Here is a 23,404-nt window from a genome sequence, read left to right as displayed (position 1 = left end):
ATGAATGGATAAAGAAGATGTGGTGTATATATATATATACACCACATCTTCTTTATCCATTCACCAGTTGAAGGACATTTGGGCTCTTTCCATATTTCGACTATTGTTGATAGCACTGCTATAAACATTGGGGTGCGTGTGCCCCTTCGAAGTAGCACACCTGTATCCCTTGGGTAAATACCTGGTAGTGCAATTTCTGAGTCATAGGGTTGTTCTATTTTTAATTTTTGGGGGAACCTTCATACTGTTTTCCAGAGTGGCTGCACCAGTTTGCATTCCCACCAGCAGTGCAAAAGAGATCCTTTTTCTCTGCATCCTCACCAATATCTGTTGTTGCCTGAGTTGTTAATGTTAGCCATTCTGACAGGTGTGAGGTGGTATCTCATTGTGGTTTTGATTTGTATTTCTCTGATGATAAGTGATGTTGAGCAGTTTTTTCATGTATCTGTTGGCCATCTGGATGCCTTCTTTGGAGAAGTGTCTATTCATGTCTTTTGCCCATTTCTTCTCTGGATTATTCATTTTTTTGGGTGTTGAGTTTGATAAGTTCTTTATAGATTTTGGATACTAACCCTTTTCTCATATGTCATTTGCGAATATCTTCCCCAATTCTGTCAGTTGCCTTCAATTTTTGCTGATTGTTTCCTTCGCTGTGCAATTCTTATTTTGATGAGGTCCCAATAGTTCATTTTTGTTTCCCTTGCCTCCAGAGACGTTTTGAGTAAGAAATTGGTGCTGCCAAGGTCAAAGAGGTTTTTGTCTGATTTCTCCTCTAGGATTGTGATGGCTTTCTATCTTACATTTAGGTCTTTCATCCATTTTGAGTTTATTTTGAGTGTATGGAGTAAGAAAGTGGTCCAGGTTCATTTTTCTGCATGTCGCTGTCCAGTTTTCCCAGCACCCCTTGCTGAAGAGACTATCTTTATTCCACTGGATATTCTTTCCTCCTCTGTCAAGAATTAGTTGGCCATACATTTGTGGGTCCATTTCTGGATTCTCTATTCTGTTCCATTGATCTGACCATCTGTTTTTGTGCCAGTACCATACTGTCTTGATGATTACAGCTTTGTAATGCATCTTGAAGTCCAGGATTGTGATGCCTCCAGCTTTGGTTTTCTTTTTCAAGATTGCTTTGGCTCTTCAGGGTCTTTTCTTGTTCCATAACAGTTTTAGTATTGTTTGTTCTAGCTCTGTGAAGAATGCTGCTGTTATTTTGATAGAGATTGCATTGAATATGTAGATTGCTTTGGGTAATGTCAGCATTTTAACAATGTTTGTTCTTACAGTCCAGGGGCATGGAATATTTTTCCTTTTGTGTGTGTGTCTCCTTCAATTTCTTTCATAAACTTTCTATAGTTTTCATTGTATAGACTTTTCACCTCTTTGGTTATGTTTATTCCTAGGTATTTTATGGGTTTTGGTATGATTGTAAATGGGATTGATTCCTTGATTTCTCTTTCTGTTGCTTCATTCTTGGTGTATAGGAATGCAACCAATTTCTGGGCATTGATTTCATATCCTGCAACTTTGCTGAATTCATGGATCAGTTCTAGTAGTTTTTTGGTGGTGGAATCTTTTGGGTATTCCATATAGACTATCATGTCATCTGCAAAGAGTGAAAGTTTGACTTCTTCCTGGCGATTTGAGCCTTTTGTTCCTTTGTGTTGTCTGAATGCTGAGACTATGAGTTATATACAGTTTTTAACCTTAGGATACTATTTTATTTACAAATCACATTATCAAGCACTGATTTTATATTTTTTTCTGATTTTAGATTCTTAGAAGAATTGGCTACCTGACATCTCTTTGATGTCACCACTCTTGGATGAGGTGGATAAATGGAGACAGAAGTGTATATTTGTTAAATCTTTAAATATGAATTTCTTGGGGCTAGAAGCAGTATATATTCCACAAGAATCAGTTTGCCCTTTTTATGGTCTTCTCTGTGGGGCACTGTGGGGAAATGATTCATTGGAAAATATATATGGACAGTTTGCTATTTCTTTATGAAAGATGAAGGGAGTTCATTGGTATAATGAAGGCAAATATGGATAAGGAATGGTAACTGGTGGGATTGAAATTGGTTGTTGAAAGCGAGGATTTGTAAGAGGAGTGTCTGGTGCAGGGTGAGGTTGGCAAGGTGAATGTTGTAAATTAGTAGTTGGCCTTGGTTAAAGACTTAATTATGTTTCTTTTCTGTTCTCTCCCAAATCACAGTAAGAGCTTTTTCGACTGTTAAATTTGTCAACTTTTTTCTTTGCAAGGGACTGGCTGAAGTGACTCTTCTGGATGAGAGGATCAGGTGGCAGGGATTTTAGAACAAGATTAAAGTCAAGTGGCTGGGCACCTGGGTGGCTCAATCAGTTAAATGTCTGACTTCGGCCCCAGTCATGATCTCATGGTTTGTGAGTTTAAGCCCCATGTCAGGCTCTGTGCTGACAGCTCAGAGCCTGGAGCCTGCTTCGGATTCTGTATCTCCCTCTCTCTCTGCCCCTCCCCTCCTCATGCTTTGTTTTTCTCTGTCTCTCAAAAATAAATAAACATTGAAAAAAAATTTTTTAAAGATTAAAATCAAGTGGGGTCAAGTTTAGGGAACTGAGTATTCCACAGATGCATACTAAAAATTTTCATTTCTTCATTGGAGAAAAAAGAACACACCGTACTTTCTACTTTCAGTGGGACTGGCTTGACGAGATTGGTACTGAATTGCACAGCAGGTTTCATATAAGAGAGGGAATCTACTATATATTCAATACTGTGCTAGCCACTTACCAACATTATTGTATTCCAGTCTCACAATGACCTTGTTTTTATGGGGTAATGGGAAGTCTTCAGTTTTTGAAGAAAGGAACTGAGGTTCTAAGACTTAATAATATTGCTCAAGGTCACATTGCTGGTGATTTCCAGCAATCTAAGACTGTTTGGATCCAAAACTCAGGGTACTAAAAGTAGGTGGACATTTGATAAAGCACTTCAGTGCTTCTACAAGGCCTCAAAATTACTGTCCTTGCCTCTAAAGTCTGGTATTGGCAAGGTCACATTTTACCTCACTTTATGTGGGAGTTTTATTAGTACCACTTATAGAAGGTACTATTGTGTATTTTCTCATTTTGCAACATCAGTACTAGGAATGGAACATTAATCCAGAAGAGAATTCTTACGGAAATGGAAAGAAGAGTGGTAGAAATTAGGCATGTTTATGTGCATACATCTGTTTATATGAGATTTAATGTTCTCACCAAAATGCACATTGTCCCATTTGGTACTGTTTTCCTACAGATTATTCTGCCATGAATGGAGTCTTTCATAGGATTGTGATTGGGGGTGGTATTTAGTGCCACTCAGAGGAGATCTGGACCACACATCTTGTTTAAAGAAAATTGATTTCTCTAAAGTAAATACTTATCACAGATTCTCTGCATAGGAAAATGATTGTCCACCATGCATGGTAAATTTTGTTTACTTTGCTGGAAACCTGCTTTCTCATCCAGTGAGTTAATCAACCAAGCGTATATAAACAGACTACCGTTCCCTGCACCCCCCTCTTTTTCTCTTATTGTTGTCATATGTGGTTCTAGTGTCCCCATAAAAGCTTGTCCGGCTTTTATTTCTTCTCTAAGATAATCATACATATGTGTGTGTATATATGTGCATCAGTGTAGAAAATTGTAATCAGTTAATGTTGCCTTTAGTTTGTAGAATTTTGTTCTATCAGCCTTACTTAAATCTCTTCCAAAGTTCATAAATTAAAAAATCCACTTATTTTTAACTTTGCAAAGTAAAGGATACTGCACATGACTTGTAAGTTATTGCATCTCTAGTGACTTGTAGAATGCCCAACTTTTTCTTCTGGGTAAAGGATGGATCACAATCTCTATGGTCCTTTCTATATCTAACATTCTTTGACATGTTAATTCAGTGATTTCACATATATTTGGGTAGTATTACATGAATCATACTGTTTTCAACAATCGAGTGTAGTAGTGAACAGCAAATGTTCTCCCTCATTAAACTTGCATACTAGCAAGGGGAGATGCATAGTAAGCATACAAACAAATAAACAGATAATAGAAATACTAGGCCAGTAAGTGGGGTAAGTATTACAGAGAAAAGAAAAATACAGTAAGGGGCATAGGGAGTTGGGAGTTCTTTTATAGATAGGATAGTCGGAGAAAATGTTTCTGATAAAATGCCATTTGAGTAGATGACCTGGAGGAAGTGAAGTGTTAAGCTATGCATTTAATTTATGTATGTATGTATGTATGTATGTATGTATGTATTTAGAATAAGTGGGGGAAGGGCAGAGAGAGACAGAGGGAGAGAGAGAGAATCCCAAGCAAGCTCCATGCTGTCAGCTCAGAGTCTGATGTGGGGCTCAAACTCACGAACCATGAGATCATGACCTGAGCTGAAATTAAGAGACAGACACTCAACTGACTGAGCCACCCAGGTGGCCCAAGCTTGATATTTCTATTGGATACTCAGTGAGGGTGTTGGGGAAGCAGTTGGAGTCTGGAGTTCAGTGGAAAAATCTGAAATCTTCAGAGGAGATACACTTTGGAGATCATCCACATATAGGTAGAATCAAATCCTGTGTGTCTGGAGAGAACTATCTAATGAGAGAATAGATGAAAAGAGATGAAGTCTTAAGACTGAACTTTCAGATGCTTTTGCATTTGGAAGCTGGGGATATAGGGATAGACAAACAGACTGAAGAAAAAAATCGGCCAGTGAGCAGCACGTTAAGGAGTTTTTTGGTGACATTAAAAATAGCTGTTTTGGTTGATTGTGGGGACAGCAGCCTGATTGGAGTGTCTCAAGGAAAAATTGGAGGAGAGAAAATGGAGACAGAGATTACTTTTCCTACAAGTTTTTCTATAAAGAAAAGGACAGAAATATGGCAGTAGCTACAGGGCGTCCTGGGGCAAGGGATATGTTTTAGTTCTTTTAAAAATTTTTAATTTTAATACAGGAATGCTTTTTATGTTACATGGAGACTGGAAGTGTTCAGGAGAGAGTGGCAGCAGGCAGAAATTTATAATTGTGCTTTTTGATAAAACATTCCTGTTGAATAGTCAGTAAAACAGATGTATTTTGGCATTTGGGCGCCTCTTGGTCCATGGGTGGATGGGAATTCCCTTTCCACTTTGTAACAGAGTCAGCACCGTGACAGAAGCTCACCCATCACTCCATTTGCTAAGCTAATAAAGAGGCAATCAAAGGCCTATGTGTTCACAAGGTAAGGTTAGTGTGATCAGAAAAGGAGATTTATGTACCACAGTGAGCCACAATATTAAAAGGTCACAAATAACATTTCCCCTCTTTCTACATACCCTAAGGCCCTCTATTGCTGGCTTCGTTTAGGGAATTCATTTGTGAGCTGTTCTGTCGACCCATGACTCCTTACCCCCAGGGTAGTGGATTTCAGGTACACAGAATGAAGGAGGGTGGTAAGAGGTTCACAAGAACTAGCATTGAGTCTTCCTGGGCAAGGCTGAGCAAATCCCTGCCAAACTGGCCAGGGCAGGACAGTGCCCCTTTCTGCTGGAATGTTCTAAAGCTCCCTTTTAGCACTGACAACCTGTGTTTTTGTGATTACAGGATAGATTTTCAAGGGCAGTGAGAAATCAATCTTCCCATCCACCCGTTGCTAATAAACACAGCTATGCTTTTCTACTTTAGGTATACTGTGACTGTCACATTGTTCCTCAGGAAATTTAGTCATGTTTGACTTTCATCTTCTTTCAGTGCCTCCTTTGCTTCAGACATCATGCCCAAAAGAATGTTCGAGTGCCTTCAGTCTTATGGTGTTCTGCTGATTAAAGGCATTTGTAATGTTATTATCAATAAAGGCTAAACGAAAGTTTACTTTCACCCAATCTATAGCAGAAAACAGGTGTGTGTGTGTGTGTGTGTGTGTGTGTGTGTGTGTGTGTGTGTGTGTGTGTTGGGGGGGATGTTGAAGGTGTATTTGGATTGGCAAAAATTGTCCTTGCAAATGTTAGAAGCACCTGTGTTTGTAGAAACAGGCATTTTTTTCATTATAGTAGGCTGAACAGGGACTCTATTGGACAATATTATGATAAAGTGATTCAGAAGCACAGTAAGTTTAAAACTGCATTTCCTTGAATTCTTAATTCACTGGTGCATTGCACATAAGAATGGCCATTCTGAAAAGTGGTTTCAGGTGTCAATGGTCAGTAGCACTGAAAGAATTTTTGGTCAATCTAGGCTGCCAGGTGGAAATAGCAATCAGATATAGAGATTGTGTTCTTTTTTCCTATTCTGATTTGTCAAAAACAAGGACAACAACAAAATAATAATTCACATTCTTACCTTAAAAAATAAGATAACAAGGGACTATTTTTATTATCAATTAGGAAGCACTAAGATGTAAAGCATAATCATGGAGATGTTTAGGGAATTAGGAATCTCCCTAAAAGTAGCCTTTTGCAGCATTCAGGCTAATCCCAGTGTTTTCTTTTGATTACTTTGGGTACCATTTAGTCCACTTACTGTATCATCTTGTAATTGCCCTGAACAGTTTTTCATCACGATAGTAGTTACGTTCTCTCATTGTTTGACACAAAGAGTAAAGAAAAAAGTATTTAAAATGTCAGGCTACTTTGGTATGTTATACCACAAAGGATGGAGCAGATGTTTTTAAATAAACATCAGCCCTGGTTGTGCGTTGTTAAGACACCGAGAGAGCCTTTTTCAGAAGCACGGGAAGCTCATGAATTTAGAGGAGGCTTAAATACTGTACTTTCACATAAAACCATAAAAAGTTGGCAGAAGTATCGGGGGCCAATGAATGGGCATAGAGCTGAACATGTTATAACTCAGATTACCAATAAAAATGTCAACCTCAAATCTGAAGCAAATAGTTTTGTAATTCAGAACTGAAAGCATTTTTTAATTGCTTTCAAATGGAAAAACTTCATATAATTTAAGAAAATTTATCTACTTTATTATCAAGAAGGCTATTATTGCAGTAAAGGGAAATGGAGGATTTAAATGTCATTCCTGGCACCTAATTCCCCAGCTCTTTTATTGGGATGTTATTAAAACAAGACCAAATGGACTTTGCTCCATCCATAAAAGCCAGCCAAGCAAAAGAGTTAATCTGAGCACTGTAGAATCATTAGACGTGGCCTGTGGCAGAGGCCCGGCTGGGGTGGGCTGAGATGTGCCCTGGGAAGCAGGTGTGATGTGTCAGGAGCAGTGTTTTGGCATTCGAGAGCTTGCGGAGCCGGAGCCGAAAGAGCAGCTGGAGTCAGAGGGAGAAGCATGCCAGGGACAGTGACTATCTCTATACCCAAGGGACCAATTTCATCCATTAACATACATTGTGAATCAACTAAAGACTTTGAAACAAGTGGTGGTAGGATGGGCCGTGAGGGGAGGCCTTTTTCTCCACAGGGAGAGCAGTTCCAGGAGCTTGCTAGGTGGGTACCTGGGTTTGGGTGTGCTTTCTACGGAAGTATGGAGAGAGATTCCGGTTGGCAGGATCAGAACAACCTGTAGATGGTGGGGCTGTTCAGAGTGCAATACAAGGGAGATACAGACATACTGAGGCATCCGTAGCTGTGAGGAGAGAGCTGCACTTACTAGGAAGGCATGGAACGGGGGAGAAACATTTTCTGAGCTGGACTAATGTTTTGGATATTGCTTCAGGTGCTTTAATACTAGTTGTAGTCATAGTTTGCTGAGAACTTACCCTCCAGCCATGCTAAATACTTGGCATACTTTATTTCATTTACAATAATCTTCTGAGGTACTTTCCCACTTCACAGATGTTTCTAAAATCCAAGTTCTGTTCCTTATTTTTAATAATATACATGTACATAGTGATTACTACAGTAATGATTCCTACAGTCATGCTAATGAACACCTCTTCTCCTCATATAGTAACCATATTGTGTGTGTGGGGGGGGAGGTGTATGTGATGAGAGCACCTGAAATCTACTCTCCTAGCAAATTCCCAGTGTTCAATATGGCGTTATTACATGTAGTCATCACGCTGTACTTTAGGTACCTCGACATATGCATCCTATATCACTGAAGCTCTGTACTCTTTGACAAATATCTCCATCCTTCTCTGACCTCCTGCTCCTGGAGACCACTCTTCTGCTTTCTGCTTCTATTCATTTGACTTTTTTAATTTCACACATATGTGGGTCAAACAGTTTTTTTGGTCTGTGTCTGGCTCATTTAACTTAGTATACTGTCCTCCATGTTCATTCATGTTGTTGCAAATGGCAGGATCCCCTTTTAAAAGGTGAATAATGTTCAGGTAAACCAGAATTTCTTTTTTCATCCGTTGGTGGACACTTACATTTTTTCCGTATCTTGGCTATTGTGAATAATTTTGCAACGAATGCAGGAGCTGTCTCTTCAAGATATTGATTTCATTTCCTTTTTGTATATACACAGAAGAAAAAAATGCTAGATCATATGGTGGTTATATTATATTTTTGAAGAACATCCATACTGTTTTCCATATTGGTTATACCAATTTACATTCCCACCAACAGTGTGCAAAGGTTCTCTTTACATCCTTGCCAGCATTTGCCATCTCTTCTTTTCTTCATAATAGTATGAGGTGATATCCATGGTGGTTTTGTTTTGATTTGCATTTTCCTGGCGATTAGTGATGCTGACTAGCTTTTCAAATAACTACTGGCCAGGGGCGCCTGGGTGGCGCAGTCGGTTAAGCGTCCGACTTCAGCCAGGTCACGATCTCGCGGTCCGTGAGTTCGAGCCCCGCGTCAGGCTCTGGGGCTGACGGCTCGGAGCCTGGAGCCTGCTTCAGATTCTGTGTCTCCCTCTCTCTCTGCCCCTCCCCCGTTCATGCTCTGTCTCTCTCTGTCCCAAAAATAAATAAAAAACGTTGAAAAAAAAATTAAAAAAAAAAAACAAATAACTACGGGCCATTTGTATGTCTTCCTTGGAAAAATGTCAATCCAGGTTCTTTGCCCATTTTTAAATTGTTTTGTTGTTGTTGCTATTGAATTGCCTGAGTTTCTTATTTATTTTGGATATTAACTCCCTATCAAGTACATGGTTTGCAAATACTTTTTCCCAGTCTGTGAGCTTATTTTTCATTTTGTTGATTATTTTCTTTGCTATACAGCATTCTATTCTATTTCTTGTTCCATACTCTCTTTCATGGTGTTGTGGGTGTCATGGAGCATGCAATGCCACCTTGATTTCCTGTGAAAAGAAACATTAATCCCCAGTTTCAAAATATTATGAACATATGTTACAACCTTTATTAAACAATCACAAACCAACAATTCTGTATGCAAGTTGCTCTGCTGGCCACAGAAGTTAGGTAATGTGTTCAGAGGTGAAAGTCACATCCTTGTCTGTAATGGAGCACATCACATATACCAACCCAAGCCCTGACCTGAGAATTCTGCCAGCCTCTTCTGAGTGTTCTGCGTGTGTTCTGTGTTCCATATTTCACCTGAAAAAGAGAAGACATGCCATTGTGAATCTATCAGGTCCTTGGAAGCCACATTATAGAATTGCTAAAAGGAACTTCCGAAATTTTGAATCCAGTCCCCACATTTACTGAAAAGGAAACTGAGGCTCTGAAAGGCACTGTAACTAGGTCACACACTCTTTAAAGACAGAGGCTATCTTTTAGTATTCTTCGCAGCCCTAGCAGGCACACAGGACTTCAGGCATATGCTCCTTGGAGTGATACATGCCTGGTTTTTAAAGAAAGTGTTAAGATGAATATGTATTCATAAACTTCACACAAAATATATTTCCAATTCTACAGCAAGCCTTACTTACCTGTGGAATCCTGCACAAGGTACCTAACATTCCAGTTGGGTTATAAATGCTTAGAAATGCCCACAACCTCTGGCTGGTACCCTTTTAATAAGCCCACAGAGTGTCCTGGGGAAATTTAATCACACCGACATCCACCTCTGGGACCAGAGGACTTGTGGAATTTGCTAACAAAGTTATATATAGCATATTGACATGGATTTGTTTGTTTATTTCAATGGATTTTCAGAAAAGGCAATCTCTTTGGAAGATCTTCTATTCAAAGCACAGCGTTTGTTGCTTTTTCTTGTGAGACATCTGGAATATAGCTGGAAACTTTGGACCCCTAGAATCTTAGTTTTTTTTTTCCTTTGGGGTGAAAGCCAAATTATAACAATTTGGGATTTCTGGAAATAATAACATTATTTTACGGTAGGAGTTTTGTGCCCATTTCAAACTATAATTTCAAATTCTCTTTTCACACTCAAGGGTACAGTGATGAATGGTACCAGCTGTGCAATTGTACTTACGGAGTTCCTCAGTGGACAGCAGTGTAATAATATGAGGCCTAAGTGCTAATGGTAGTCAGGAGCCTTGCAGCAGTCAGTTCCTGCATATGCTTTGTTCACCACTATATTGCAGCACCCCTCATCTGCATGCATATTTGCTGTTTTGAGTCAGAAAGTAGGTGAATTTCCTACCTATGTGACCCAAAGCTGTAGGCTGGGAGGTTCAGGCAGTTTGAGAAATTTTCCAGACTTTACCACTGTGGACATAGGTTGACCTGACTTAATTTGTACCTGGGGGAACCTTTTCCTTCCTCACCCAGTTGACCCTTTCCTGCCCCCTTCAGAGCACAACATATTTCTTTAAAAAAAATTATTTTTGAGAGAGAGAGAGAGAGAGGAGAGCAGGAGAGAAGCAGAGAAAGAGACAGAGAATCTGAAGCAGGCTTGGAGCTGTCAGCTCACACCCAGTTGCGGGGCTGGAACTCAGGAACCATGAGATCATGACCTGAGCAGAAGTCAGACCCTTAACTGACTGAGCCACCCAGGTGCGCTGACAACACATTTAATAGAGATTTGACTTGAGGAGAAGAGCTGCCCTAGTTGAGGATCTTTCAGATAAGTTGTTGCAAAGTCCTTTCAGGAAGATGGCCCAGAGAGACACCTTCTGTGGCACAAGAATCAGCACGCAAGCTGTGGGCAGGCACCTGCATAGTGGAAGGAGCCGGGGCGACAGCAAGAGGGTGTACAAGTTCTCATTCAGATCCTCATCCAGAGGTGGCAAATTGGCAGACTGCTGGCTGGCCCTGGCCTCAGAATGTTTAGTTTGGCTGTCACAACATAGGCCCACACAGGATTTTACATTTGAATTATTTAATGGCAAAAAAAGGGGGAGGAATTTCACCTAAATGTTAACATTTCCAAACTCCCTTGAAAAACACTTGGGCTACACTTGGCCCTGATCCCCGCCACCGTATCTGTAGAAAGGCTATAAAAAAGCAGTTTTTGCCCTCTCTTTGAGGAGCTCAGTGACTTTGACTTTTCTGTAATCCCTTATACTTGCTATTTTTCCCGAAACTGAAGTCTTATTGCCTGTTCCTGGACGACAGCATCACTCGTTTTTTAAGTTCCCTGCATAGGCCCCGTAAACACTTGAATTTGTTGAGCAGACTGTATTTCTGGCCCATTTTGTAGGGACTGGGGCTGAAAAGGTGATCCTAATGGAATAGCGAGGTGGTCTTTTTTTTCTATATTCAGATGACTTTGGGAGTCACCCAATTAAATACCACAGTCATAACTTTTAGTGCGGGAAGAGCATTGTGTTGTTTGAAATTTTAAGCAACTTTATAGGCTGTCAGGTAAAATAAAGAAGACAAAATCTCTGTTTTATACTTGGCTAATTCATTCATTAATTCACCCAACAAATATTCATTGCACATAACTTCGATAAAGGTTTTCCAAAATCCTGGTCACGAAATAGAGTGTTGCCTGCCACTGCAGAAATCTTTCCTGTTTCTGTCCCAATCTCAACTCCTTCCCCTGCATCCCTAGCAGTAAGTATTCATTTGATTTGTAGAGTAATCCCTTTTTTGTATTATTTTATAGTTTATCACACACACATATTTCTAAATATTCTTGTTTAGTCTTTTTCTTTAAAACATTTTTTTAAGGGTGCCTGGGTGGCTCAGCTGGTTAAGCACCTGACTCTTGATTTCGGCTCAGTCCATGATCTCATGGTTTGTGAGTTTGAGCCCTGCATCGGGCTCTGTGCTGACAGTGAGGAGCCTGCTTAGGATTCTCTCTCCCCTCTCTTTCTGCTTCTACCCTGCTCATGTGCTCTCGCTCTCTCTCTCTCTCTCTCTCTCTCTCTCAAAATAAATAAATAAACTAAAAACATTAAAACTCTTTTTTTATATAGCCTATAAGTGTCTCTTAGTCTGCAAGGTCTCCCTCCAATGCTTTCTTTTCCCACAGTTTATCACTTGACATTTATTCTTTTCCATACTCTGAATTTTGCAGTCGCGTGACATGGTGCAACTCAATGGTTCCTCTATCCTCTGCTTTCTTGCAAATTGATTCCTGAATCTAGATGCTTGATCAGCTTTTTGATTTCTGTGTTTTTTGTGAGATTCTTTTATGTCTTCTGGTCTACATATTTTGATTTTGTGTTCTTTCATCAGGAGACACAATATCTTGCTGTCTGGCATGTTAGCTGCTGTTGATGCTGTGTTCACTTCTATTGCTGCATAATAAATTACCACAGATTTTATACTATAAGGTAACACCTATCTATTAGCCCTCAGGTCCATAGGTCAGAAGACCAGCACACTGAGGGTTCTCTGCTCAGGATATCACAAAACTAAAATCAAGGTGTCTGCTGGGCTGAGCTCTCACCTGGAAACTCTGGGGAAGAATCCACTTCCACACTCATTCAGGTTATTGGTAGAATTCAGCGTGTTTGTCTGTCTTCTTGCCAGCTGTTGCCTAGGGATTTTTAGTAGCTCCTAGAGTTCTTTAGGATTCTGAGGTCTTTCCATGTGGCCCCCAAGCTTCTCAGCTTCAGAGAACCTCCCTTGTGCTCAATCCCTCTCATGCTTCAAATTTCACTGAAGACCTCTTCTGAGGACACCAGCTGAAAAAAATTCTTTGTTTTAAGAGAGCTCATTTGAGGGGTGCTTGGGTGGCTCAGTCGGTTAAGTGTCCAACTCTTGATTTTGGCTCAGGTCATGATCTCATGGTTTGTGAGTTTGAGCCCCAAATTGGGCTCTGTGCTGACAGTGTGGAGCCTGCTTAGGATTCTCTGTATCCCTCTCACTCTGCCCCTCTCCTTTCTCTCTCAAAAATAAATAAACATTAAAAAAGTACTAAAAGAGCTCATTTGGTTAGGTTAAGCCAATTTACATAATCCCCTTACTTTATGGCCAATTAATGATTAGTGAGCTTAGCTGCATCTGCAAAGTTTCTTTTGCCAGATAAAGTAATAAATAGACTTCTGGTTTCTGGTTCCCCATGTAAAGAGCTTAGAAGTTGCCACTTCATCCTAACAACATACAAAGCTGAACAAACTGAAAAATCAACAACTCTCATTGGATCTGTAGAGAGGGGAAGACGCAGGGCAAACTTCTGCCTCCAGGATTGGAGATACAGGTGAATATAGGGAGTCAAGTTTACCAGAACAGATACTCACGAGAGAACCAGAGCCCAGATAGGAAAAACTGAATTATAATTGATGCATTGCTGGAGGCTCAGTGTGGACAACTCTGAGAATTAAAAACTCCAGGGGATCCAGGCGTATGGGGCTCCCACAATATTGTGAGATATATCTCCGGCAGCAAAACCAGATTCCTACAGGAAATACCAGAGGAAAATTCCCTCAGGCTTCCAGCAGCAGGGAGGAAAAGGAACCATTTTGAATTAGGCCAGAGCATTCCATTCTTAGCAAAACCTGTCCTCAGAGAAACCAGCTAAGGAAGGCTGCTGGTATATTATCAGAACCTAACTGACCTGAGGAAGTAGAATATCCAACTCAGCCCACTCTAGCCATCCCTTCCCACCTTAGAGGGGAGAAAAAAACTGAGAAACGTTTGTGAAGTTTATAGCCTGAGGCATAGGCTCTCTGAAAGTGGGAGCTAATCACAAAACTACAGAATGCCTCCCTCCTCCCCATCTCACTGTCACATCACTAAAGACCTATTTATAGCAGTTTCTTTAACCCAGTATGTAATGTCTAGCTGTCAAGGAAAAATTACAACATACCAAATGCAAAAAAAAAAAAAAAAAAAAAAACCCAAAAAACAAAAAAAACCAAACACAATTTGAAGAGACAGAGTGAGCATCAGAGCCATACATGTCAGGGATTTTGTAATTATCAGACCTGGAATTTAAAACAGCTATAATTTTTTAGAATTGAAGTATAGTTGGCACACAATGTTGTATTAGTTTCAGGTGTACAACATAGTGATTTGACAACTCTCTACATTATGTTGTGCTCACCCCAAGTGTAGCTACCGTTGGTTGCCATATAATGCTATTACAATACCAGTAACTATATTCCCTATCCTGTGCCTTTCATCCTGTGACTTATTCATTCCATAACTGGAAGCTTACATCTCCTACTCAACCTTTTATCCCCTCCCTCACCTCTTCCCCTCAGGTATCTACCAGTTTGTTTTTGTATTTATGGGTCTGTTTTTGCTTTTTCTTCTCTTTTCTTTTCTTTTCTTTTTTTTAGATTCTACATATAAGTGAAATCATATGGTATTTGTACTTCTCTGACTGACTTATTTATTTCACTTAGCATAATACACCTTAGGTCTATCTGTGTTGTCAAAATGGCAAAATTTTATTATTTATTATGGTGGAGTAATATTCGTGTGTGTGTGTGTGTGTGTGTGTGTGTGTACCACATCATCTTTATCCATTTACCTAGTGATGGACCCTTTGGTTTCTTTCAGATCTTGGCTATTGTAAATAATGCCACAATAAACATAGTGGTACATATATCTTTTCAAATTAGTATTTTGGTTTCTGTGGGTAAACATCCAGTAATTGAATTACTGAATTATTTGGTATTTCTATTTTTAACTTTTTGAGGAATCTCCATATTGTTTTCCACAGTGGCCGCACAAATTTAGATTCACACCAATAATGTGAATAAGGATTCCTTTATCTCCACATCATTGCCAATGCTTGCTATTTCTTCTTTCTGATACCAGTCATTCTGACAGGCATAAAGTGGCATTTCATTGTGGTTTTGATTTGCATTTCCTTGATGATTAGTGTTATTGAGCATCTTTTTATGTGTCTGTTGGCCATCTGTCTTTTTAGGAAAAATGTCTATTCAGTTTTTCTGCCCATTTCTAATCAGATTATGTGCGTGTGTGTGCATGTGAGTGTGTGTGTTTGTGTGTTGAGTTGTATAAATTCTTTATATATTTTGGATATTAATCCCTTATCAGATATACATTTGCAAATATGTTCTCCCATTTACTAGATTGCCTTTTCATTTTGTTGATGGTTTCCTTTGCTGTGCAAAAGCTTTTTATTTTGGTGTATTCCCAGTAGTTTATTTTTGTTTTATTTCCCTTGCTCTAGGAGACCAATCTAGAAAAATGTTAAGCCCAGTGTCAAAGGAACTAATGCCTAATCTTTCTCCCAAGTTTTATGGTTTCAGGTTTCAAATTTAGGTCTTAAATCCATTTTGAGTTTATTTTTGTGTGTGGTGTAAGAATGTGGCCCAGATTCATTCTTTGGCATGTAGCTGTCCAGTTTTTCCAGAACTATTTATTGAAGAGACTGTGTTTTCCCCATGGTATATTTTTGCCTCCTTTGTGGTATATTAATTGATAATAAGCATGAACATATTTCTGGGTCTCTATTCTGTTCTACTGATCTATGTGTCTATTTGTGCTAGTACCATACTGTTTTGATTATTAAAGCTTAAAATAACTCTGATTAGTATGCTAAGGGCTCTAATGGATAAAATAGACAGCATACAAGAACAGATGGACAATGTAAACAGAGAGATGGAAACCCTGAGATAGAACCAAAAAGAAATGTTAGAGATTAAAGAAATTGTAACAGAAATGAAGAATGGCTTTGATGAGCTTCCTAGTATACTGCACATGGCTGGGGAAAGAATCTCTGAACAAGAAGATATATCAATAGAATCTCAAAAACTGAAAAATCAAAGAAAGTTAAGACTGAAATAAAAAGCTAGAACAGAATATTCAAAGACAGGGTTTACTGCAAAGGATCTACCATACAAATAATAGGGATATCACAAAAGAAGAAAGAAATCAAGGAATAAAAAAAAATATTTGAAACAATAATGACAGGGAATTTCTCTCAAATTAATGTCAAATACCAAACCATAGATTTTGGAAGATCAGTGAACACTAAGCATTATAAATGCAGGCAAACAAACAAAACTTCTATATCTAGGTATATAATTTTCAATCTACAGATAATCAAAGAAAAAGAAACAAACTCTGAGTTTGGGGTATGGGGGGGATGTTCTTTTACCTATAAAAGAACAAAGATAAGAATTACATCCACCTTCTGAGAAACCATACCAACAATAAGAGAGCAAAGTGTAATATTTAAAGTGTTGAGTGAAAAAAATCATTAATATAGAATTCTGTACACTGAAAAATTATCCTTCAAAATGAAGGAGAAATAAATACTTTCTTTTTTTTATGATTTTTTTATTTTTTTAAATTTTATTTTAGAAAGAGACAGCACATGAGTGGGGGAGAGGGGGCAGAGGGAGAGAGAGAATCTTAAGCAGACTCCATACTCAGTGCAGAGTCAGATATGGGGCTCAGTCCCACTACCCTGGGATCATGTCCTGAGCCAAAATCAACAGTCAGATGCTCAACTGACTGAACCACCCAGGTGCCCCTATACTTTTGTAAACCAAGAAAAATTGGGGGAATTTGCTGCCAGTAGATCTGCCTTCCATGAAATGTTAAAGAAATTCTTCAGAGATAAGAAAAATAATAGAGATCAGAAACTGAGATCTACAGAAAGGAAGAGCATTGAAAAAAGAATACATGAAATTAAAAGAAAAACTTTTATTTTTCTTAATCTTAATTGACCTAATGTAACAGTTTATGAAAAATACTATTAGTATTACAAACTTTTAAAAAAGCAGGGTGGGGGGTGGGGCACCTGGGTGGCTCAGTCAGTTGAGAGTCCCACTTCATCTCAGATCAGGATCTCGTGGTTTGTGAATTTGAGCCCTGCATCAGGCTCTGTGCTGACAGCTCAGAGCCTGGAACCTACTTTGGATTCTGTGTCTCCTTTTCTCATTTCCCCTCCCCCGTTCACACTCTGTCTCTTTCTCTCTCTTTCAAGATAAATAAACATTTAAAAATTTTAAAAAATGCTAATAGTAACAATGTATTTAATGATGTATGTTTATGTATTACCATATATATATATATATATATATATATATACTTATAGATAAGTGAAATATATGACAACAATGATACAAGGGGTGGGAGGAAGAAATTAGGATTAATTTGTTTCTATGAGGTACTGACACTATCCATGAACTACTATAGTGTTGTTTGAAAGTGGATTTGGGTTAGTTGTAAATGTACATTGAAAATTCTGGGCAACCCAGTGGAAAAAAGGAGGAAAAAAAGTATAACCATTATGCTAACAAAGGAGAGAGAATGGAATCATAAGATGTGCAATTAAAACCACAGAAAGCAGAAAAAAGTGAAAGAGTGGAAGAGAAAACTAGTAACAGAGAACAAAGGAAGCAAATAGAAAACACTAACAAGTATGGTAGATATTAATCTACCCATATTAATAATCACTTTGAATGTCAATGCTCTGCATGCACCAATTAAAAGAGATTGTCAGAATAGATAAAAAATGCGACCCAACTATATGCTGTCTACATGAAACCCATTTTAGATATAAAGACGCATATACATTAAAAGTAAATGAATGGAGAAAAATACACCATACTAACACTAATCAAAAGAAGGCAGGAGTCCCTATATTACTACCTATATTAATTTCGAACAGAAACGACTTCAAAGTAAGGTAAGTTATCATGTATAAAAACCGGCATTACATAATGATAGAGGCATCAATTCTCCAAGATGACTTACTTGTTTTTAATGGTATATGCCTAAAAACAGAGTATCAAAGCACATGAGGCAAAAGCTAATAAAACTGCAGGGAGAAATACATGAATCCACTATCAGAGTTGGAGACTTCAATATGTCTCTCACAAAGTTGGACAGATCTAGCAGGCAGAAAATCTATAAGCACATAGTTGAACTCAACAACAACATAATCAATAAGATCTACTGACATCTATTGACTATTTTATCCAATGAAAGTAGAATACCAATGGTTTCCTCAAGCTCACATTGCATATTCACTAAGACCACATTCTGAGCCATAAATACAACACATTTAAAAGGATAGAAATCACAAATGTTTGCTTTCAGACCACAGTGGAATTAAACTAGAAATAAATAAGCGAGAAATAACTAGAAAATCCCAAAATACGTGGAAATTAAATAACACACTTCTAAAAAAGACATGGATCAAAGAAGATAAATTTTAAAGCATTTTGAAAAACTGAATAAAAATGAAAATGCAACTTATCAAAATTTGTACTCTGAAAAGCAGTGCTTATAGGAAATTATAGCATTGAATGCATATGTTAGAAATTAATAATTAATATTAATAAATATTAATAAAATTAATAATCTCAGTTTTCACCTAGGAACACTAGAGCAAGAAGAGCAAATTAAATCCAAAGCAAGCAGAAGAAAAGAAATAATTACAATCAGAGCAGAAATTGAAAATAAGAAATCACTAGAGAAAATCAATAAAACCAAAACTGGTTTGTTGAGAAGATCAATAAAATTGAGAGGACACAGATTACTAATATCAGAAATGAAAGATGGTGTGCACATTACAGGAGCCCATGAAAATTAAAATTATAAAAAAGGAATACTACTGAACAACTCTATGCCCACAAATTTGGTAACCTAGATGAAATACACCAATTCCTTGAAAGACAGTCTGCCAAAAGTCACACAGAAAAAAAATAGATGATCATAATAGGCCTATATCTATTGAAGGCATTGAATCAATAATTAATATGCTGCAAAATAGACAGCACTAGGCCCATAAAGATTCACTGGTGAATTCTACCAAACATTTAAGGAAGAAATTACTTCAGCTCTCTACAATCTCTTTAAGAAGATAGAAGCAGAGGAAATATTTCCTAACTTATTCAATGAGGTCATCATTACTCTAATACCAAAACCAGACAAAGACATTATAAGAAAATCACTGACTAATATTCGTCATGAATATAGATGCAAATATCCTCAACAAAATGTTAGCAAATTGAATCAAAAAAAGTATGAAAAGAATTATAAACCGTGACCAAGGGGCGTTTATCCATGTATGCAAGTTTGGTCCAACATTTGAAAATCAATTATTATGAACCATCACATCAAGAGACTAAAACCATATCAATAGATGTAAAATAAGAATTTGGTGAAACCCAACACCTATTCATAATAAAAACTGTTAACAAACTAAGAATATGGGGGAAATCCTTAACTTGATAAAATCTACAAAATACCTTCAACTAGTACTATACTTAATGGTGAGAAACTCCAAACTTCTCCCCTAATATCAGCTGTGAGGCAAGGATGTCCCCTCTCATCACCCCTTTTTGACATTGTTCTAGCTAACACAAGGCAAGAAAAAGAAACAAAATCATAGGAGAGTAACACTGGAGGTGGAGAGCGTGGAGACATATTAATAGAATACTGCCTATCACCAAGCTCAATTTTCAGATCTACTTATTTATTGGGGATTACAAAATGATGATATTCTAATTCTGTTATTTTTCTTTCATGTGTTAGTTGAGATACACTTAAAAACAGTTATTCCCCCTCAACTAATTGTTTATTCAGGTATACTATTAATGTAGGAAAGGCAGAATAAATGCTTGATTCTTTCTCTTTATTACCAGTTTTTAAGATAATAAATCAAATGTCTAAGGGGTGCCTGAGTCGCTCAGTTGGTGAAGCATCTGACTCGTTTTTGGCTCACATCATGATCTCACAGTGTGGTGACTTCGAGCCCTACATCAGGCTCTGCGCTGGCAGTGCAGAGGCTGCTTGGGATTCTCTCTCTTTCCTTCTCTCTCTGCCCCTCCCCTGCTCGCACTCTCTGTCTCTCTCAATAAATAAATAAGCTTAAATAAAAATTTAAAGACTATAATAAATCAACTGTCTAAAATCCTCTGAGGGTGAACAGTTAGTTTTTAAAAATATTATTATGGGGCGCCTGGGTGGCTCAGTCGGTTAAGCGGCCGACTTCGGCTCAGGTCACGATCTCACGGTCTGTGAGTTCGAGCCCCGCGTCGGGCTCTGTGCTGACGGCTCAGAGCCTGGAGCCTGTTTCGGATTCTGTGTCTCCCTCTCTCTGACCCTCCCCTGTTCATGCTCTGTCTCTCCCTGTCTCAAAAATAAAAATAAAAATAAAAATGTTAAAAAAATTAAAAAAATATATTATTATGATATATATCATATATATCTATTATATATAACACATTATAATATATAATCAAATATAATAATTATATAATATTATATGTGGATTTAAGTATATATGATGGGTTCCAATGAAATATTGTTAAAATCTTTGAAGCTCAAATTGTTTCACCCTTGGCCCAGTGATATCTTCTTTAAGTTGGTGCCTAAGTACTACTGATGTACCTTGTAGTCTTTAACTGTTTCCTTGCTATGTGTTGTGACATGACGTTTGATGGTTAACTCGTTTCATTTCCTCTAAGAGATATGTGGAGAGTTATTTTTTTTTTTTAACGTTTATTTATTTTTGAGACAGAGAGAGACAGAGCATGAACGGGGGAGGGTCAGAGAGAGGGAGACACAGAATCCGAAACAGGCTCCAGGCTCTGAGCTGTCAGCACAGAGCCAGACGCGGGGCTCGAACTCACGGACCGCGAGATCATGACCTGATCCGAAGTCTGCCGCCCAACCGACCAAGCCACCCAGGCGCCCCGAGAGTTATTTTTTTTTAATTAATGTTTATTTATTTTTGAGAGAGAAAGACGGAGCACGAGCAGGGGAGGGGCAGAGAGAGAGAGGAAGACACAGAATTCCAAGCAGGCTCCAGGCTCCGAGCTGTCAGTACAGAGCCCGATGTGGGGCTTGAACCCATGAACTGTGAGCTCATGACCTGAGCCAAAGTTGGACGCTTAACCGATTGAGCCACCCAGGCACTGAAGTTATTTTTAATATAATATCAAACTATTTTGCAGACTTATATTTAAGAGCACTTACACTTTTAGTTAATAGCACTACAGGCTGATAAAAAAAAAAATCCTGCTGTAAAGTTGTTAATTATTTAAAATGGATTTGTAGGGGTGCCTGGGTGGCTCAGTTGGTTAAGTGCTAGACTCAGCTCAGGTCATGATGTCATGGTTTGTGGGTTTGGGCCCCTCATTGGGCTCTGTGCTGACAGCTCAGAGCCTGGAGCCTGCTTCAGATTCTGTGTCTCCCTCTCTCTCTGTCCCTCCCCCACTCACACTCTGTCTCTGTCTCTGTTTCTCTCTCTCAAAAAGAAGTAAACATTAAAATGGATTTATAGTTTATTAAATACAATTATGTCTGTATATTTTGAAGAAACAATTTGGAAACAACTATTTTTCATACATGTCCAATACATATATTATTTATTCAGTCAACACACAGTGCTTGATGTATAATTGTATTGCAGTCCATGGAGTACAACACTGAGCTAAAAAGAGCCCATTTACCAAATTGTTCAATTCACACATCACTGACTGAAATATAAATGAAGGAAACATAAATTCAGCAAACAGTGGCTCACTGTTGCTTATTTAAAGTTATTTTTCATCCCTTTTCTTATCTGGATCCTATAAAGTGAGGTAAGTAGACAGCTCCCTGTGTGATAGATTATGAAGCTAGAACATATACAGTGTTTTAAGTAACATTTTTCCTATGATTAAAAAATTAATTCATGGTTTTATTTCTTAGAAAATTTTGGAGAATATATAGAAGAAAAATCCCCCACAAATCTATATAATCTCTATCCCCTAAAAAAACCACACTGTCAGTAATTTGAGATACTTGCTTCTGTTGCTGGAGTGTGTGTGTGTGTGTGTGTGTGTGTGTGTGTGTACATATACATGCATGTGCTGTAAATTAGGTCATAATATATTTGTACTTTTACAATTGGTTTTTTAAATCAACATTATATGAATATTTCCCATGCTCATGTCTTTTAGCATTCATTAAAAACATGAGCCATTAGAGATAGTCTTAATAGAGTATCATATAGATGTACTATTCTCCTACTATTGGACATTAAGGCTAAGTCCACTTGCCTGGCTATCTTAAGTACAATGCAATGAATATGTTTGGAAATAATATTTTGTCCAAATCTCTCACTTTTTTTCTTAGAATAGATTCCTGTATATAAATTTATGTATCAATAGTATGAAAAATTCCATTGTACTTTATACAAAGTATCTTTTAGAAGATTTAACAATATAGTGTATTTCAATTTTACATGAATATGAAGTATATAAATGCCTTCATGTTTTGCTAATATTTATTGTATGCTTTTAAGTTCATAGAATTCCTTATCTCATATCTTACCTCATTTAGTTTTCCATGAAATCAGTGAAGTTTAATAGCATCTTCATTTTACATAAAAGGAATCTAAGGAAGCAGGAAATTAAATGATTTTCCCAAGGTTTCTGCTAATAGGTAGTATGGCAGAGATTGGCTTTGAAGACGATCATTTCCCTTAAACTGCACTACTAAAGATATCTAGTTAAAGATTTGGTTAAAATTCTCACTCTCTTTCTCTCATTTATTTCTGTCTCCTGTGGATTTATTGATTCTTATTTCTATACTATGACTGATAACTTTATCAGCTGGGTTGTATCATAAATGTGTGTGTGTGTGTGTGTGTGTGTGTGTGTGTGTGTTTAGTTTAGAAGGCCACTTTTAAGACTGAAATCTTAAAATACAAACTATGTTTGTTCTAAAGCATTACTGGTCCAAAATCATTAGGGTGGTTCCTTCTAGTTGCCATTAGCTTGATTATTATTTATTCAGACTTTTCCAAAAATTGAGTCATGTACACCCTTCTCTCTCCTTCCTCATTACCCTCCACACACACACACACACACACACACACACACACACACACACACACTTCTCACCAGTCTTTCCTAAGGGATAAATTACATTTTTTTTGGCAATTGTTTTGTAAGGGGGAATTTAGCACAACATTGGGATTTGTTATGTTAAAAACGAGCTGGTCCCAATTCTCTTTATTTAATTGCACCAAATGGCTATGTTAACTCACCTGGACATTGCCAGAAATACCTGTGCAGGCTTTGTTGTAGAAGCTGGGGAAAATGACCAGGGCAAGGAAACCCAGTTTCAATATGCTTGGTGCTTTATTATTTGATCAAGCAAACTACCTTTTCCTTGTATAAAAAACACCCACAAACATATGTTAATAGTTTTATCTTCTCTTCTAATTGGGTAAACATGCCT

Source organism: Panthera uncia (genome assembly GCF_023721935.1).
Source record: "Panthera uncia isolate 11264 chromosome A3 unlocalized genomic scaffold, Puncia_PCG_1.0 HiC_scaffold_12, whole genome shotgun sequence".
Lineage (NCBI taxonomy): Eukaryota > Metazoa > Chordata > Mammalia > Carnivora > Felidae > Panthera > Panthera uncia.
The sequence above is the reverse complement of the archived record's forward strand: the minus strand, read 5'-3'. Positions refer to the sequence as shown.